This window comes from Rana temporaria, chromosome 3 (assembly GCF_905171775.1).
Source record: "Rana temporaria chromosome 3, aRanTem1.1, whole genome shotgun sequence".
In the NCBI taxonomy this organism is placed as follows: domain Eukaryota; kingdom Metazoa; phylum Chordata; class Amphibia; order Anura; family Ranidae; genus Rana; species Rana temporaria.
Genome location: NC_053491.1, coordinates 384803656 through 384824869, shown reverse-complemented (window position 1 = coordinate 384824869; position 21214 = coordinate 384803656). Strand labels below are relative to the sequence as shown.

The following is a 21214-nucleotide window of genomic DNA, read 5'->3' as shown; positions in this document are numbered from 1 at the left end:
ACATTTCCTTTAGTGACCAGCTAAAAACAGGTAAAAACAAACAAACCGCAAATCGCGGCAAAAACGCGGTACTTGCGTTTTGGATGCGGGTCCATTGCATTCTATTACATGCAAAACGCTGCTTTTTGCAGGAAAAAATGTCCCAGACCCTTTCCAAAAACACAGAGGCACAAAAAAGCATTGATGTGAACATGTTCCATAGTAAACCATGTTAAAAAATTTCCCTGCATTTCTGCAAAATGCATCAATAAAAGCATTAGTGTGAATGGAGCCCTATGGTTAAATATCCACTTTAAGGGCCAGTTCACACCAGACGCAGTTCTGTACAGTTTCTTGTGCATTTTGTCTGCACTAAAAATGCATGCACAGTGTTTTCCATGTATTCCAATGGCTCTAGTTGGCTCTAGTTCACACCATGCAGTCAGTTTTTGGCCAGTTTCTGGCTGAAGCGATCACCAGCTGGGCACTGGAACATCAGACAAACGGACATATTCGGCAGCACACCATGGATCGTAACATCCAAAAAAATGTAATGCAAAGCAAGCATCACAGAAAGTGCAACGTTTCGAGGCCACGCAGGACCTCTTCGTCAGGCGAGTGATAAAGATTTAAGATTTAAACCGGACGTGTGTATGCTTCCTCACAGTTTTTCTGTCGGGAAAACAGCCGGGAATCCCGTCGGGAAAATAGAGAACCCGCTCTTTATTTTCCCATTGGCATTTCCGGCGTTTTTTTCCCCACCAGATCTACTACTTTCCTATGGGAAACATTGCGAGGCAGTACCGATGGAGCATACACACGGCCGGGATTCCCGACCAAAGCTCCATGGCAGTTTTCCTCGCCTGACTTTTTATCGTCAAGAAAACTGAGCGTGTGTACAGGGCTTAAGAATCTCTGTTACCCCTAAGAGATGTAATACAATACAGTACCATGTATAGTAAAAGGAAATGGCAGAAGAAAGAGCCTGCAGAACTAATGCACCCACGGCATCTTTAGCTGTTCCAATGTCAGTTGACCCCTGCCATCCAGTGAGACAGGCAGAGATGATGGGATTCCTGGGATGCCTTCTTTGATATAACATAATTATATATATATATATATATATATATATATATATATATATATATATATATATATCCCAGATATAATCAATATGATACTGCTGTGCCTACCTAATTAGCAACTAATGCCTCCTAATACATGCTTGGCCAGTCCATCACCTTTCCCCTTAGCTTCTTTAGCAAGGCAGTGGTCGTCTTGGAGGTGTGTTTGGGGTTGTTATCATGTTGGAATACTGCCCTGCGGCCCACACCCCGAAAGGGAGAGGATTATGCTCTACTTCAGTATGTCACAGTACATGTTGGCATTCATGGTTCCCTCAATGAACTGTAGCTCCCCAGTGCCAGGAGCACTCATGCAGCCCCAGACTATGACACTCTCACCACCATGCTTGACTGTAGGCAAGACACACTTGTCTTTGTACTCCTCACCTGGTTGCCGCCAAACACGCTTGACACCATCTGAACCAACTAATTTTATCTTGGTCTCATCAGACCACAGAACATGGTTCCAGTAATCCATGTCCTTAGTCTGCTTGTCTTCAGCAATCTCTTTGTGGGCTTTCTTGTGCATCATCTTTAGAAGAGGCTTCCTTCTGGAACAACAGCCATGGAGACCAATTTGATGCAGTGTGCTGTGTATGGTCTGAGCACTGACAGGCTGACCCCCCACCGCTTCAAATTCTGCAGCAATGCTGGCAGCACTCATACATCTATTTCCCAAAGACAACCTCTGGATATGACGTTGAGCACGTGCACTCAACCTGTTTTGAGTGGAACCCCACAATCTTCTTATAGCCTAGGCCAGTGTAGAGCAACAATTTACGTGATATAATACAGTGCCATCTATAGTGATAGCAAATGTCAGAAGAACGAAATGCATTCCCAGCATCTTTATCTGTTTTTAGGTCTGCTGACCCCTGCCACCCAGTCAGACAGGCACAGATGCTGGAATTTCTGGGATGCCTCTTTGATGTAATACTGCATGACCAGAGTCCAGAGCCTAGGGAGTTTTCTGTGGATATCATAAAAAAAGTAGAAGGAAATCTGAACTAGAAGAACAATTTGTGACAGTTCTCCAAGGACAAGATGAGAAAGGCAACAAGCTTTGAAAAAGTTTTCGAATTTTGAGCGTCATTTGCAAGTGAAATTATCTTTCTTTGAATTTTGTTGTTTTGCAAATAAACATTTAAAGCGGAGGTTCACCCTCAAATTGAACTTCATAACAATCAAGTCTGCTGCCTTAATACATACCTCTATCGTTGTCTTTTGTTTTCCTATGTGAACACTTACCTGTCTTCAGCCTCACTTCCGGGTCTTCTTCCCTGCTTGGAGTGGGCGTGTCGCTCCTTTTCCCCGACGAGGCGTAATTGGATGCTGTGCGCAAGGTCTCCTGGGAGTGACGTTACAACACCCACAGGAGACCAGCTCGAATGTCATGTGATGCGGGAAGCGGGTCACATGACGCGCAAAGCGCATCATGTGACTAGGAATCCAGGAAGCGTTTGCTTGTGGGATTCAAATTGCCCACAAGCAAGATGGAAAAGGCCAGGACCCTTTTTTATAAGGTATCCTTTTTGGCGAAAACGGAGCGGACGGATGAAGGAGCGGCTAGCAGGTGAGTAGTACCTAGCTAGCTCTGTTACCAGGCTTTGGAGATTTAAAAAAAAAAATAGCTAAACCCGTGGAACCCCCGCTTTAACATGTGACAGAAATTCACAGAGCACTATAGGTTACCTAGAAAGAGAGTGCAGATCAGTATTCACCTCCTTTCAGGTAGACTGGCTCTTGAAAAACTAAGTCAAAGCTGTCTCATAAGGGACGAGTCACTGCTAGAAGTCATTGTCCAGACACAATCTCTTCTGCGTTAATTTCAGATTCGGTAACTAAACTCTATAACGATAAGCTTTTTTTCAGCAGGAGTTAAAGTGATTGTAAACCCTAGTTTTTTAAATAAAATAAACAAACATGTTATACCTACCTGTCTGTGCAATGATTTTGCACAGAGCAGTCCCGATCCTCCACTTCCCATGGTCCTAGCTGGCCCTCCTGACTCTTCCCCCCCTCTGAGTGCCCCCATAGAATGCCAAATGCCATAAGACACACAGAGAAGGGATTAGCCCTGCCCCCTCCTCATTGGCTTTGATTGACATCAGCAGCAGCCAATGCCTCCAGCTGCTGTATGTGAGCCAGTGAGGAGCGAGAGAGCCAAGAGAGCCTCGGCACTCGTGCATATCACTGGGTCAAGATCAGGCTCAGGTATGTAATGGAGCCCCCTTTACGACTACTTTAACCACTTAAGCCCCGGACCACTACTTTAACCACTTAAGCCCCGGACCATTACGCTGGTCAAAGACCATGCCACTTTTTGCGATTCGGCACTGCGTTGCTTTAACTGACAATTGAGCGGTGGTGCGACGTGGCTCCCAAACAAAATTGACAACCTTTTTTTCTCACAAATATCTTTTGGTGGTATTTGACCACCTCTGCGGTTTTTATTTTTTGAAATAAATTTAATATATATATTTTTTTTACTATAATAAATATCCCCCAAAAATGTATAAAAAACATTTTTTTCCTCAGTTTAGGCCGATACGTATTCTTCTACATATTTTTGGTAAAAAAATTTGCAATAAGTGTTTATTGATCGGTTTGCGCAAAAGTTATGTCGTCTACAAAATAGGGGATAGTTTTATGGCAGTTTTTTTTATATATTTTTTTTACTAGTAATGCCGGTGATCAGCGATTTTTATCGTGACTGCGACATTATGGCGGACACATCGGACACTTTTGACAAAAATTTTCAGTGCTATAAAAATGCACTGTTTACTGTGAAAATTACACTGGCAGTGAAGGGGTTAACCACTAGGTGGCGCTGTAGGGGTTAAGTGTTCCCTAGGGAGTGATTCTTACTGTAGGGGGGCATGGCTCACAGATACCTCTCCATCACAGAGCCCCCCATCATAGAATCCTCTCCATCACAGATGCCTCCATCAGAGACTCCTCTCCATCACAGATCCCTCCATCAGACTCCTCTCCATCACAAACTCCTCTCCATCACAAACCCCCCCATCACAGATCCCCCATCATAGACTCCTCTCCATCACAGATCCCTCCATCACAGATCCCCCCATCACAGACTCCTCTCCATCACAGATTCCCCTCCATGACAGACTCTCCCCATCACAGACCCCCCCATCACAGACCCCCCCCCCATCACAGACTCCTTTCCATCACAGATCCCCCTTTACAGATTCCTCTCCATGACAGACTCTACCCATCACAGATCCCCCATCACAGATCCCCCATCACAGACTCCTCTCCATCACAGATCCCCCATCACAGATTCCTCTCCATGACAAACTCTCCCCCCATCACATTTCCCCCACATCACAGACTCCTTTTCATCACAGACCCCCCTTCACAGATTCCTCTCCATGACAGACTCTCCCCATCACAGACTTCTCTCCACCACAGATCCCTCCATCAGACTCCTCTCCACCACAGAACCCCCCATCACAGACTCCTCTCCATCACAGACTCCTCTCCATCACAGACTACTCTCCATCACAGATCCCCCTAATCACAAAGCTCCCCATCATAGAGCCCCCATCACAGATCCCTCCCACCACAGACTCCCCCATTACAAAGCCCCCCATCACAGATCCCCCCAATCATAAAGCCCCATCACAGATCCCCCAATCACAAAGCCCCCCAATCACAGATCCCCCATATCACAGAGTCCCCATCACAGATCCCTCCAGCGATATTACACTGTCCCTTCCATAAGATCGCAGCACTTCCCCTCCGCAGCACTCCCCCCTGCCCTACCTTATTCACACAAGATGTGAAGCACGGCAGGTCCGGACAAAGCGCGGGACTTTTCAAGTGAAAGGCAGATGATTGATTGCTGGGACCGCCCCGCTGCCTAGTAAGCAATTACCCGCTTCTTAACTCAAAAAGTCCCACCCTTTGTCTGGACCTGTCAGGCATTGCGTCTTGTGTGAATAATGCAACAGAGGGGAGGGGAAGTGCTGCGGAGGGGAAGTGCTGCGATCTTATGAAAGGGGCAGTCCTTGCCGTGGGTCGGGTAAATTACCTTGGCAGGCTGTATGTGGCCCGCGGGCCACAGTTTGAGTACCCCTGAACTAAAGGAATTCTTCATAAAGTTGAGAGAAACACAAAGACATTTTGGATTGGCCACAGCACCACGTAGAAATCAGAGCTTTCCTCCAGATTCAGGGGCACTGCCCCGAGGAACCTTAGGTGCGCTGAAGTTCATCCCTGGTGAAAGTCTGTTTCCTGTTATCATCACTCTCCTGGAAGTTAAAGGCCAGGGCTGGGTTATAGCCGAATGTGTATTCGTGCTTGCCCTTTAGTCAGCGGCCATTTGTATATGGTGGTGGGCACTTATTTCATTTGTGGATTGTGGTGTCATTTATAGTGCATATGGATCTTTTCTCTATACAACAAAATATTTTGTGGCGCTAAGTAATTTGTATGGAATTTGTTATCTATAACAAGAAAAGCATTAAAATAGATCCCCTGCAGCCAGCAACAAAGACCCCACAGCAACAATAGATCCAGTCAGCAACAGTAGACCCCCACTAGCAACAATAGATTTTCCAGCAGCCAGCAAAACCTTCCCGCAATAGTAGATGCCCCCTAGTAGCCAGTTACAATAGACCCTCCAGCACAACCCAGCTCCCCTCGCCATAACATACATATAGTGCTGCTGTCTCTGTCACTCTGCTCTCTCCTCTTATCAGCATTCTTCTTGTCAGCACATGAACTGATTGGCTCCTTGAGCTGCTGCTTCTTCTCACATTCCAGCCCTGCTGTACAGGGACTTGAAGAAGCTCATAACAATTCAACTTCAGGTACTTACATTGCTTGACTTAAAGGTGTATACCTGATGTTGACTTGCTATATGCCACTAACAGTTCCTGTACAGAAGAGCTTAGACTGGGAGGGGGGGAAGAAGCACAAGATGCCGATCATTGTGTTGCAGTGCAAGTAGCATGCTGATAGTACATATACTGTGACATAGAAGGAATATATGCTGATAGGTAGATGCTGTGCATACTTACACATTATGAGCTCACCCACACGCAGCAGAATTTTGTTCTGTTTTCACTGTTCAGGTTTGTAAATACATTCAACATTGCCTTGCCAGAAGTCATAATAAGCAATAGTACATAAAACAGTGGCAATTGGCTGCATTGTTTGTAGCAGCAGCAGGGACAAACACGGGTACATGAAAAGGTGGATTACAGCACGGTGGGTACATTAGGTATTGATGACCTTTTGTCCGGCTTTTGTTTGTACGCTTTAGTTTAGCTGGGAAAATATTCACTTTAAATCTAAATTGAATTTTGCGGCAATACATTATGTTTCTTTTTTGTTGGCAAATCATAATGCATTATAAAAGTGTGGGGGAGATTTATCAACTTTGCTTGTTCCAGGTCTGTTGCTGAGAGTTATTGAAGGTAGATACAGCCAGGCACAGAGTAAGCAGAGCGAAAGGGAGGCAGGGGTATGCCTCGTACACACCATCGGAATTTCCAATGGAAAAAGTCAGACGGAATTTTTTCATCGGATATTCTGACAGACTTAGAAAGAGAACATGTTCTCTTTTTTTCCGACTGGAAAAAAATTCAACCGGAAATTCCGTTTGTCTGTATGGAACTCCGACGGAGAAAAAAACACGCATGCTCAGAATCAAGTCGACGCATGCTCGGAAGCATTAAACTTTTTTTATCGGCTCGTCGTAGTGTTGTACGTCACTGAGTTCTTGACGATCGGAAATTTGGTGTGACTGTGTGTATGCAAGACAGTTTGAACGGAATTCCGTCGGAAAAATCCGTCAGCGTTTATCCCCAGAAGCCTACATATTTCTCTATACTCCTCTACTGTACTGAAATTGCTCCCTCACTCTGATTTCACTGCACACTGTGAGAATCTCACAATGTGCTTTAGAAGTTGCAGCAAGTCAGATAGAGCCCACCTCATTTCCAGGCTGGAGGACAACCAGCATCACCTCCCCAGCCAAACTGACCCTGGTCCGCATCTTTTATGTAGGGATGCATCCCCCAAGTCCGGGGTCTTCTCTGTGCCTTCTCCACACTCCCCAGCCCAAAGCCTCCTCCACCTCCCCCTTCAGCCTAGGACCTTCACTGCACCCTCCAGTTCAGGGCCTCCTCTAACCCCCCCTCCTCCCAGTCCGGGGCCTCCTCTGCCCCCCCCTCAGCCCAGGGCCTTCACTGCACCCCCCCAGTCCAGGGCCTCCTCTGGGCCCCCCAGTCCAGGGCCTCCTCTGCACCTCCCAGTCCAGGGCCTCCTCTGCCCCCCAGTCCAGGGCCTTCTTTGAAGCCTCCCTTTCTCTGGGATGCCTCACTCAGAAAAGACATATGTTTGGGGACTGGACAGGACAAGGAGGGAGACCTGCCTCTCCATTACACTTGATCAGGTGGCAGTGACACCCTAAGAGCAGTGGTTCCCAGTGCGGGTGGGAGTGGCACCCCTGGCAGAACCCCCCTAGATGCGTCACCAGTGGCAGGAGCCCCCCCTGCCTCCTCTTAGTTTCGGCCCTGGATGTAAGCCCTAACTTTAAAAAAATTTAACACTGTTTTCACCTTTCTTGCATCTCAGTGCTGCTGATCGCCTGCAACCTCTTTGCAGTCACCGAATGCCTTTCATACACCACAGGTTCTCGGGTTGAGTTTCCTGTTCCAATGTTTGTTGAAAGTGTGACAGGGTGACAATGCAGGAGCACAATTGGGATACAGGGACAAAGTGTTGTCACCCCATAACAATAACTGCCTGAACAAGGACCTTCATGGCAGGATCACCAGGAATTATTTGAAAAAAACAAAAAACAGATGCAGGTTAAAAATTTTAAAAATGATTTCTAAAATGACAATAACAGGTTAAAGCTTATGTGAGATTGAATTTACATTTACTGAAAGATCACAAAATCAGATTCTTACAGGTTTTATTTAAGCCTCGTACACACGAAGTGATTTGTCTGGTCACACCCATAGCATACACACGCTCAGACTTTTCTGCAAACTTTTCTAAAACTTTCCCAACATCACGTGGTTTTTCTGCTATTTTCTGCTCTTTACCGCCACCCTTTGGTTAACTTCTGCTATTGTTGGTTGATTTTAACATTGGTTCTGAGCATGCGTATTTTCACTTTGTACAAAAGTCCGATGGCTTGCTGTACACACGGTCGGACTAGGCTCCATCGGACTTTTGTTACCGAAAAGTTTGTCCATTTGCAGACCGAACTTTTTGTCCGATGAAACCCGAAAAAGTTTGTCCGATGGAGCGTACACACGGTCGGATTAATTTGAAAACTTGCTGATTTTGAAGTTTGTTGGAAAAAGGTCTGACCGTGTGTACGGGCCTTTAGGCCGTATATGGACTAAACATGGATCGTACATCAATGGCTGGACTCCGGGGAATTGTAATAGAGCCTTGTTCCTGTCTCTGCCTCCGACGGGTAAAGATTATTTTCACTATTAGCGCTGTTTACATAAATTATACATGCATTTGCAGTAATAGGTGTGAAAGCTGAAGAAATGTGTCATTAGGAGAGTCTGCATTGTTGTATTATTTAATGTCTCAGAAAGACACTTAAAGTGGAATACTTAATCTCTCACATTCTGTGTGTGGGATAAATGTTGTCTGCATAGAGACTTAGCCTGAAATATAATTCTAAGAGGTTTTTTAAATTATTGATACAACAGGATTCAGATCTTGATACAGTCCATGAAAAAAAAGTTAAAGTTGAACTGCGCTTACAAAAATAAAATGTGTGTGTCCTTCCCTGGTATAGACTGGATATACAGTATCTCACAAAAGTGAGTACACCCCCTCACATTTTTGTAAATATTTTATAATATCTTTTCATATGACAACGCTAAAGAAAGGACACTTTGCTACAATGTAAAGTAGTGAGTGTACAGCTTTTATAAATTTGCTGTCCCCTCAAAATAACTCAACACAGCGAATAATGTTTAAACCACTGGCAACAAAAGTGAGTACACCCCTAAGTGAAAATATCCAAATTTAAGCTCAAGTAGCCATTTTCCCTCCCCGATGTCATGTGACTCGTTAGTGTTACAAGGTCTCAGGTGTGTTAAATTTGGTGTTATTGCAAAAAGAATGGTTGCTCAACATAAAGATGCCCTAGGCTATAAGACGATTGCCAAGACCCTGAAACTGAGCTGCAGCACGGTGGCCAAGACCATACAGTGGGTTAACAGTAGAGGTTCCACTCAGAACATACCTCGCCATGGTCGACCAAAGAAGTTGAGTGCACATGCTCAGCGTCATATCCAGAGGTTGTCTTTGAGAAATAGACGTATGAGTGCTGCCAGCATTGCTGCAGGGGTTGAAGGGGTGGGGGGGTCAGCCTGTCAGTGCTCAGACCATACGCCGCACACTGCACCAAATTGGTTTGGATGGCTGTCAAACCAGAAGGAAGCCTCTTTTAAAGATGAAGCACAAGAAAGCCTGAAAATTGTTTGCTGAAGACAAGGAGACTAAGGAAATGGATTACTGGAACCATGTCCTGTTGTCTGATGAGACCAAGATAAACTTATTTGGTTCAGATGGTGTGTGTGGAGGCAACCAGGTGAGGAGTACAAAGACAAGTGTGTCTTGCCTACAGTCAAACATGGTGATAAGAAAAAGGAAGTCGCGCTAGTTCAAAAATAAAAAATAAAAATGGTGAAAGACCGGTGACTAATTAAACCAAATAATTAAATATATGGTGATAAGCACCATTAATGAAGAAGTGCAATTTATATATAGCCACTAATTGACACAAATGTATCCAAATTAATAAAACACATTAACAGTCCAAGTGAGCCAAAAGGTTAAAGTAGTCCACAGGTGTGTGATGAAAAGGAATCTTCCGACTAACAGTGATATCAACCACGCTGTGTTTAGACCAACAGGAGACCTCCACCACAGATAGTACTGACTCTTACCAGAATTCAGTAAAAATTAGGCATGAAATCAAATCCAGCAGCAACATACAGGGTAATCTTCAACCAGCAGTATCCGTAAATTGATATTCACCAATAAATCCAGGCTATTCCCGCCGTGCTTTCCTCCGGATGGCTGTAGATTCTTCCTAGGCCGGTCCCTGATACCGGTGCATACCGGCGCTTTGCACAGGAAAATCCAAGAGGCCGCGCTACGTCGGCAGACACGCCAGTACTGTCGCAACGTTGGAAAACGTGCCAGGAGTGTCGTGAGAAGGTGTTACGCTCGACGCTACGACTCCTCCTCCCTCTCCTTCTCCGCCAACTCCTCCTCCACACGATCCTCAAACTCGCTGGTTCGCACGCTGGCCGCTCTAACATAGAGCTACGCTCTCTATAGTTTGCACGTAGCGTCGAGCGTAACACCTTCTCACGACACTCCTGGCACGTTTTCCAACGTTGCGACAGTACTGGCGTGTCTGCCGACGTAGCGCGGCCTCTTGGATTTTCCTGTGCAAAGCGCCGGTTTGCACCGGTATCAGGGACCGGCCTAGGAAGAATCTACAGCCATCCGGAGGAAAGCACGGCGGGAATAGCCTGGATTTATTGGTGAATATCAATTTACGGATACTGCTGGTTGAAGATTACCCTGTATGTTGCTGCTGGATTTGATTTCATGCCTAATTTTTACTGAATTCTGGTAAGAGTCAGTACTATCTGTGGTGGAGGTCTCCTGTTGGTCTAAACACAGCGTGGTTGATATCACTGTTAGTCGGAAGATTCCTTTTCATCACACACCTGTGGACTACTTTAACCTTTTGGCTCACTTGGACTGTTAATGTGTTTTATTAATTTGGATACATTTGTGTCAATTAGTGGCTATATATAAATTGCACTTCTTCATTAATGGTGCTTATCACCATATATTTAATTATTTGGTTTAATTAGTCACCGGTCTTTCACCATTTTTATTTTTTATTTTTGAACTAGCGCGACTTCCTTTTTCTTATTATGCTTGTTTGTGCTGTATGGCACACTTAAGACGCGGCTGGTATTTATTTATTTTAAATTTTTTTTTGCACTATATGCTGGGTCTGCGCAACAATCTTCTCTTTAGTCAAACATGGTGGTGGGGGTGTTAAGGGAGTGCTGGAAAGTAAGAGTCCTGACCTCAACCCAATAGAACACCTTTGGGATGATTTAGAGTAGAGACTGTGAGCCAGGGCTTCTTGTCCAACATCAGTGCCTGACCTCACAAATGTGCCTCTGGAAGAATTGCAGAAGAGTTGCAGATGTTATATCTGCAAAGGGTTGGCCAACTCAATATTGAACCTTACGGACTAAGACCAGGATGCCCTTAAAGTGGAGGTTCACCCGGAAATAACGTTTTTTAACCTTAGATTCCTGCTCATTTTGTCTAGGGGAATCGGCTAATTGTTTTAAAATCGAAGCTGTACTTACCGTTGTAGAGAGCGATCTTCTCCGCCGCTTTCGGGTATGGGCTGCGGGACTGGGCGTTCCTATTTTGATTGACAGGCTTCCGACGGTCGCATCCATCGCGTCACGATTTTCCGAAAGTAGCCGAACGTCGGTGCGCAGGCATAGTATAGAGCCGCCCCGACATTCGGCTTCTTTCGGCTACTCGTGACGCGATGGATGCGACCGTCGGAAGCGTGTCGGAAGATTGCCAATCAAAATAGGAACGCCCAATCCCAAAGACCATAACCGGAATCGGCGGAGAAGATCGCTCTCTACAACGGTAAGTACAGCTTCGATTTTAAAACAACTAGCCGATTCCCCTAGACAAAATGAGCAGGAATCTAAGGGTAAAACATTTTTTATGGGTGAACTCCCGCTTTAAAGTTCATGTGCATGTAAAGGCAGGCATCCCAATACTTTTGACAATATAGTGTATACGCTGTATATATAAATTATAGATCTGGTGGCTTATAAAATAGTTTGCTTATGTGTATTTCAACAGTGCAATTAGCTTTATGATGCCAAATCATAGATCCGTTTGTTCAATGCCCTTGGGGGTCATCCTGTGCCCTACAAATTAGGTCTAAGAAGGAGAAAATGCCAGCTGCATTCCAGGAAAATCAAACCACTGTAAACTTTATTGACAAAGAAGCAAAGAACTCTGCCTTGTACCTCCACTACTGACGCGTTTCTCCCACAAAGCTGGGCTTAATCGTAGAGGAAATAGTCCTAGTCAGGGGCTCTTTGCTTGTTTGTCTGGAACAATAAAGTTGCCATAGACTAAAATAAACTTTCCTGGAGTGCAGTCGGCCTTTAAAACAGGCAAAGGTTTTCCAGGAGGCAGAGGGCCACAGTATCGCAAATGCTCAGTCATAAGCAGAGCGCATTAAGCACCGTGAAATCTAATTGGCCGTGAGCTAATTGCATAACACCTTCACTAGCTGACAGTGGCATTAAACACCTGTGCAAGGAGCCTCAATTGTTTAACCACTTGGAAGAAGCAAGCTAATTTTGGAAATAAACAAAGGAACTGTCAGACATCTGATACCACAGACACAAGCTGTACCAGCTGCTCGATATGAGAAGAGCCCGATTGCTTAACCAGGCCAAGATAAATTGAGGCACAAATCGGCGTGCCCTCCCAGGTACAGCATCAGCCGGGCACATATCAGATTAACTCTCTCTGCATTAAGTAAACATAGACCTTGCTTGGATGTTTGTGTGTAACGCTGGACATGCACATAGCAGTTTTTATTCACAATTTACAATGAAACCCGTTCACTAAAATCTCATATAAACTTTGATATGTCATTTTGAAAGTATTTTTCAACATATTTAAATCTGCAGCTGTCATTAAGGCTAGGTTTATACTGCTGAGCTGTGATAACACATGCACATTAATATGCTAACGTAACGTGTGCTTTGTTAAAGTGCTGGTAAAGCTTTGAATTTTTTAAATAAAATAATAAAAATATCATCCTTTCCTGCGCTGTGCAATGATTTTGCACAGAGCAGCCCCGATCCTCCTCATCTTGGGTCCCCTGTCAGCACTCTTGGCTCCTCCTCTTTAGGAAGTGTCCCATAGAAAGCTGCTTTCTATGGGGGCACTTGTGCAGGCTCGCCCCTGAGCCATCCTATCTGGTTCCTTCTGCTATCAGTCTGCCCTATAAGGTGGGAGAGAGCCACTTTTGTGCACAGCACTGGATCAAGATCGGGCTCAGGTAAGCATAAGGGGGAGCTGGGGGGGATCCTGTGACACAGACATTTTTTTTTTTACATTAATCAATCGAATAAAAAAAACTTTAGGCTTTAGAACCACTGCTTACTGCATCAAATTTAACCCAAAAATGTGTATGTACTACAGGGATGTGCGGTGAGGTCAGTGGCTGGTGAGACTCTGGCTAGTATCAGAGCCAGATACACACAGGTTACATACGCTGCGAATGTTAGAGTGAGAGCAATAATTCTAGCACTAGACCTCCTCTGTAACTCTAAACATGTAACCTGTAAACATTTTTAAAGTATCTATTTACTATTCACATTATACAAAAAATGTGTGTTTTTTTTTTTTAATATATATGTAGCATTACCCCCAGTGGAGCCGCTGGATTTTTGGGCGGTGTGTTACCTCATGGCTCCTCCAAAATTGGAGTTTTTTCATCGGAAATTCCGATGAATTCCATCGGACTTTAGATATAGAACATGTTCTAAAAAAATTCAGATGGAATTCCGTCTGAATTCCGATGTGATTTGGCCGGGCAAAAGCCAGATCGTGTGTATGCGGCATAAGTTATTCTGTGGATAGGTGTCTTTTAGACACATAAATTGACAGGACTAATATGTGTGCCACATCAGCACATTCTGTAGCCAAAATCGGCAGGGTATCAAATAATTATTTTCCTCACTGTAGCTCCAACAGTTTGGGCAGGGCTTTACAAAATAAATGGAGAAGTTATGATACAATTCAATACAAAAGGAATCAGATGGCTGTGCTGTATGGCATAATATAGGTTTCTGATTACTGGGGCATTAATGGTCTATTAGACCCCTGATGTCTCCCCTGCCGTCCACTGAGGCTAATGGAGCACAGATCATGTGATCAAAAGTGACAGCCGAACCTTAAAGAGACATAATACACGTTCATTACTTGTCATTTAGCAGAGGGAAGATTAGTTCACACTGTGCTGTAATGGTGTGTGCTGAAAATTTTTCATTTTGTGACATTTTAATAAAGTAAAAAAAAAGAATAAACAGCGAAATGCGTCATTATAGGGGGATTATCTATTTAAAGAAGCGTATCTCCAATTCTGTTTAGAAAAAAAAAAATGCCCTCCTGATAATAGATACAGTTATATGCAATGCAAAGATTTCTGCTAGTTCTAGTGCAGAATTGTACTTGCAGCTGTTCTGTCAAAACTGACATCTACACTCCATGCACCTCACCATAGGTGTGCACAGCCTATTGCATTAGGGTGTGCGCCCCGAAGCTCAAACACACACTACCGATCACTTACAATGTTCCTTCAAAAAGGGAAGGGGCCAGTAAACTACATATTTACTGACCCCTTCCTCCACTCATCCTAAAACATCTTCGCAGCAACAGCCGGCGGGAGAGAAGAGGAGGGAAGCCAGAGGTGCTGTGGGGGGAAGGAGGGGAGGAACCAGGACAGTAGGCGAGGTGTGGCACACCTGGCACATCCTGTGCGCATGCCTATGCACCTCACAATTCTGGCATGTGGATGGGTCTACCTGCTGTACTCACATGACCATCCCTGGGCTTATAATAGGGAAAAACTTTTGGTACAAGCACTGAGCCAATCACAACACGAAGAAGGAGAAGACATTTCTAGGGTGTGTATGGAAATGTGCCACTGATATTGCGGTTTCTATGGATACAGGGAAGCAACACTTGAAAAAAAAAATTGGCAGTTTTAGGAAATCAGATGGCTACAGATTGAAATAGAAAAGTAATTTTTAATTACTCAAATTCACAAAATGTCTTGTGCAGTCATTATATAGTATGTCAGATCAGGGTTAATGAAGTTTATTGCTTGCTGTTTGCAACAAAAATTTCTGAATGTTCTAGGACAGGGCCCAAAATTGCAAGTCCTGAGCTACTAGCCAGGCCTTAAGGGTTACTTGCCACCAGTTGCCCCACCCAACCCCAACAATGCCCCGCCCCCTAATACCACCAGTAAACATGCCCTCGTAAATTATCTCATGAAATTACACTTAAATGTTTTATGCAGAATTAAGTTACAAAAATAAATATTAACAACTTTTTCAGTGCCCCTCAGCACAGCCCCACCAGTGCCCGTCAATACAGTCTCACCTGTGCCTGTCAGTGAAGTCTCACCTGTGCCTATCAATAAAGTCTCACCTGTGCCCATCAGTACAGTCTCACCTGTGCCCATCAGTACAGTCTCACCTGTGCAAAGCCCGGTGTAACAGCTTTCATTTGAATTGCTGGGACCCTGGTGCTGCTCACCATCACACAGTCCCATTTCCTCGCCCGGCGACTCCCGGCATTGGACCAGTGTTATGTCTATTAAATGTGCCGGGCAAGTGTGACGTGAGCGGCGGTGGGCGAGGAGGCGGGGCTGTATGTGACGGTGAGCAGTGCTGGGAACCCTGCAATTCAATTGAAAGCTGTTACAACGGGCAATCCCCGCTGTCTGATGATCGGCCAGCTCGACTCTTCCTCTCCTCTCTTCCCCTGGCTGGGAGAACGGCTCCCGTTCCATCCCGCCTGCCGGTGGTGCTCGCCCCCCCCCTCCTCCGAGGCAGCCCACGTGTGCCAGCCATCCATTTTTTTAGGCGATTGGAAATTTTGAGGACTGTTCTATGAAACCCGCAGTTACAATATTTTGTCATATTTTTTTGTCAAGATCTTTTCGTGACAAAAAGCAGAAGTATTTTATCACGTTTTAAGCTTTCCAGTGACACGTTCAATGTGAATGAAGGCCCCTTGTTATGTGGTATTTTGAATATTGTTACAGTTGGTAAGTTCAATAAAGCTGTGGCCTTGCCCTATTTCCAACTTAAATCAGTCTGGTGTCTTTTTGGGGGGCAAGGTAAAAGTTTTGTAATAACTGGTTAAAACGCACATATGCTTCTCAGCAGTGATGTGATGTTTTTATTACACGGCTTCGGTTGGATTGCTGTCCAGCTACAGAGGAACTAAAAGCTGCAGCTTGCCCTGCCTGCTTTTCCTCAATGTACTTTTAATATGTTACTGAGTGGTTATATAATCTTAACTAGAGGACTCCCAGGAGCTTGGCAGGCAATATTCTTATAAATTATAGCTGGCATCTTTTTGGAGCCTTTCTACTGCTGATTAAAGCAATGTTTATTGTACTAGAAAGCTTTTAGGTTAATACCAAACTGAAATTATATTCGAATCATTAAAGTCTCTTATAAATACCACTTTCAAAAAAACAATATGTGGATACAGTGTCTTTTCCTAGAACTTTAAGTTGAACTCCAGGCAAATGGCTAAATACACAAATGATATATATATATATATATATATATATATATATATATATATATATATATAATATATAAAGGCTATCTTATCTGGTAAATAATTTGTATTTCCATCCATCCAGTCTTGATAGCAGGGCAGGATATCAGATTTTTCTCTGCCATAGTTCAGTAACACATGTAGGTCATGTTCTTCCGTCAACATGTAAAGAAAAGATATTTAAAGCCCACAATACTGCAAAGTACAAATGTTCAGACAAGAGCCATCTTACGTGAAATGATCTTTAATCCAAGTAAAATAAACATTCAGATAGGTGTATGTGGGCTTGCTGCTCCTAATGGCAGGGAACTATCCACAATTGTATTTAAGGATTGACCAAGTCAAAAAATTTGCGGACTTTGCGGGCACACAATGAGAGGGAGAATCAGTAAAAAAGTATACATTTGATTACAACATAGTTAAAACATATAAACAACATACAGACAACACCCTGTATGGACACAGTTACCAGTTACTCAATAATGCAGTTATAGAGTACTGGACCTACGGTACAAAAATTAATATAATAATCAGTATCACGGTAAGAGAAGAATTTCTGATCCAGTAATGCCTCTAAAAACGTGCTTGTTGACGTGTTTCACTAAAATATTAGCTTCCTCAGGACAGATACTGGGTAGGTGCTGGTAAACTTGTGGCTCAGGATATGGGAGAACTTGACCAAACTGACAGACAGCCAAAAAAAAACGAAATTGTATAAGCGTGTCTATGGTAGTAGGATACTCATATATCATGTGGTCTATATAGTAGATACCACTGGTATATAGTGGTCATGTATAGGTATTAGAGTATAAGTCACACACAATGGTAAGTGGTCACAGATTTCCACTATAAGTGTGTTAAATACAGTATCAATAGTACCAAGAAGTGGCCCATGGATACCGGACCAAATTACTAAATGAGTAAGTATACAGTCTCCACATAGGGGGAGACCTTTTGTTGGGGCTCAAGTTGGTATTGCCTCATGCATAGGGGAAAATGTGCCCCCTTTGGTGCTACACCCCTGTGTACAGCTTTCCTTGCTGTGTGTCCACAATTGTAGTACCAAATAAGCAGAGTGAGGGTGCAAAGACCTTGTATATTATAACACAATCATGCCTTAAAATCAGCCTTAATGTCCTTGCAGCAGAAGCCCATTGTCTGTGACCAACAGCTTAACAGACCACTGCTTGAATAGAGGCACCTGTGGCATGCCATACCTGAGTGGCGTCCTCTGTTGCTGGGATGCCTATAATACACAGGATGTTTGCTCTCTCTCTCTGCTTACTTGTCCCTCCCTCAACCTGTGAATGGAATGGAAAAAGAGAAGCAGCAGACTAGTTCTCTGTTATGCCCCATACACATGATCGGAATTTCCGAAGGCCTAAAATCTGATGGAATTTTTCGCCGGAATTCCATTCAAGCTGTCTTGCATACACACTGTCAGACCAAATTCCGACCGTCCAAAACGCAGTGACGTAAAACAATACGACAAGCCGAGAAAAATGAAGTTCAATGCTTCCGAGCATGCGTCGACTTGATTCTGAGCATGCATGTTTTTTTCTCCGTCGGAGTTCCACACAGACGATAGGAACTTCCGATAGAATTTTTTTCCATCGGAAAAAAATAAAACATGTTCTATTTCTAAACTCTGACGAAAAAAGTCAGATGGGGCTCACACACGGTCAGAATATCTGATGAAAAAAGTCTGTCTGACTTTTTTCATCGGAAATTCCGATCGTGTGTACAGGGCATTACTCTGCTTTCTCCTATTAGAATATCCCTTGTTAGCACATTATCACTACAGCACAACTGATTAGCTACTTGTGCAGCTTCTACCTTTCCCAGTCTGAGATGTGCTGTACAGTGGATTGCAAAAGGTTAATACCCAGTCAAATTCAAATACGTACACTACTTATGGAATACAAAATTAATACAGAGCTATATTAATTTGAGCAGTTAACATTTTGGCCCAGATCCACAAAGAAATTACGCCAGCGTATCTATTGATACGCCGCACAATTTCTAAGATGCCCCGTTGTATCTTTGTTTTGTATCCACAAAACAAGATACGACTGAATGTGGGCTCGATTCGACTGTCGTACGTCTTAGTACGCCGTCGGATCTTAGGTGCATATTTACGCTGGCCGCTAGGTGTCGCTTCCGTCTATTTCCGCGTCGTGTATGCAAATTAGCTAGATACGCCAATCCACAAACGTACATCCGCCCGGCGCTTTTTTTACATAGTTTACGTAAGGCTTTTTTTCGGCGTAACGTTACCCCTGCTCCGTATAGATGCGCCAAGGTACGTGGATTTGGCCCTTTGTACCTTTCAGATAAGTGATCGTGAATCCCAGTGATAATTTCAACTATCCTCTAAGAGGGTTATTCTTCTCACTGTCCACCAATCTACAGAGCCTTCCAATGGAGGGAGCATTCCTCTCATTGACCACTAGTGTAAGGGGGATCTTCTGCCAATGACTAATGATCTAATGCCTTGTACACACTACCGCTTTTCACGACGAGAAAACTGCCATTTTTTATATTGGTCGAGAAAACTAGCCGTGTGTATGCTCCCTAGCAGTTTTCTCGACGAAAAAACTGCCCGCAAATTTTTTTAAACCAGCTCTCTTTTTTCTCGTCGCGTTTCACGTGAGTCTTTTTCTCGTCACAAAAAATGGTTGTGTGTATGCTTTTCCGAGGGGAAAAAAAACACGGATTCTCAGAATCAAGTATGAAACAGGAGCGCTTGTTCTGGTAAAACTAGCGTTCGTAATGGAGATAGCACATTTGTCACACTGTAACGGACTGAAAAGCATGAGGCTGAAAAGCACGAATCGTCTCTCACCAAAATGTTACTAACTAACGAGGATCAGAAAAAGCAGCCCAAAGGGCGGCGGCATTTGAAAGGAACTTCCCCTTTATAGTCCCGTCATACGTGTTGTACGCCACCGCGCTTTGGTCAGACGTTTTTTTTTGCATGAACATGTGTATGCAAGTCAGGCTGGAGTGGAATCACGGTGTGAAAAACTATGGCTTTTTGAACGTCAGGAAAAACAAGGGTGTGTATACGGCATAAGAGTTACCTTCCATACTGATTGCAAAGAGGGCAGCTATTTCACTGACCACTAATGTAATGGGGGTATTTAACCCTGGACCACCAATGCAAGGAAACTGCACCTGCAGGAAAGAAGTAAGAGGGGTTTTAGGCCTCGTACACACGACCGAGGAACTCAACGGGCGAAACATATTGTTTTCCTCGTCGAGTTCCTTGTTAGGCTTGTCAAGGAACTCGACAAGCTTGCTTTGCATACACACTGTCAAGACAAAATCTCCTCGTTCTTAAACGCGGTGACATACAACGGCAGGGGAAGTTCGATTCCACTGGCTAAACTCTTGGGGCTGGTTTTGCTAATCTCATGTGTTTGCGTGTTAAGTAAAAGTTTGTTAAGAGACGATTTGCACTTTTCAGTCTGTTACAGCTTGAAAAATGTGTTATCTCCATTACAAATGCTACTTTTACTCCCGTCTCCTACTTTATTCTGAGCAAGCGTGGGTTTCTTAGCATACACACGCTCAAGTTTCTCGTCGGAAACCAGCCCGACCAGGAATTTGACGAGCCAATTTGAGACTCCCGTCGAGGAAATAGAGAACTTGCTCTCTTTTTGGCTCGTCGAGTTTCTCGTCAGTTTAATCGACGAAAATGTACACACGACCGTTTTCCTCGGCAAAAAATATCTCCCAGCAAGTTTCTTGATGGTTTTTGTGGTTTTTCGTGTGTACGAGGCCATAGGACTGTTTCATGCAATACCATTGCACAGCAGGTATAGTTGTAAGTATATCATCTTTTTAAATAAAATAAAATGCCTTTACAGTCACTGTAATTAATGGTTTATGTCAATTCACCCTGAGCTGTATATAGACTAATTATTAGCAGGGGTTCAATTAGAGCTAAACATTATAGGGTTCCTCTGTGTAAAAAAAAGGTTGAGAAAGGCTGTCTTAGTGAATTGTGCCCTTGGAATTCTCCTTTAAACGTGCATATTAAACTCTTTAAAGATAGTTTTTCTTTAAGAGGCAGGAAGTTGACATTTACTATGTGTTCAGTTTTCAAAGTGATGTGTTTAGCAGAGGAAGTGCAGAGCGGAGATCAGGGTAGAAAGCCTGAGAAAAGTTACGCAAGGTCTTGCTGAGAGCAAAGTGTGCATTGGGACGTACAAGATGCTGTTTGTCCTAAACCCACAGGAGCTTTGACGTTCCCATGCCGGCTCATTGTGGAAGTAAGGTCCTCACTGGACTTTGCATTCTTGAAATCCTTCCAGCTGCTTGTACACAGCATTCCCCCTACCTTCCAAAATACATCTAGAGCTTAATACGAACTCTGACGTCAATCCTCAGCTAAAAGATCTTTTCCTCTTTCAAAAACTCCTGTGGATGAAGAAGTGGTGAGCAGACAAATACAGTAGCTTGTGATCTTTCTTACTTTTCCACCATCTCTGGCTTTGTGTCTGACGAGATGAAATTATTTGCAGCAAAGGGGCACTGAGATCTCCAGCAAATGAACATTTCACCTTTGACAAATCCAGCTTTTTGCTACCTGCTGAGAAGCCCGAACGTGTACTAATGCTTGGAAAAGGCCCGTTAACTTGGTTTTT

At 43.9% G+C, this 21214-nt stretch overlaps 1 protein-coding gene across 4 annotated transcripts in view; it reads left to right on the top strand.

Moving 5' to 3' along the window:
- The window catches only part of DGKI (diacylglycerol kinase iota), a 483473-nt gene that overhangs the window by 174882 nt on the left and 287377 nt on the right, over nucleotides 1-21214 (top strand). The gene's annotated exons all lie outside the window — the stretch shown is intronic.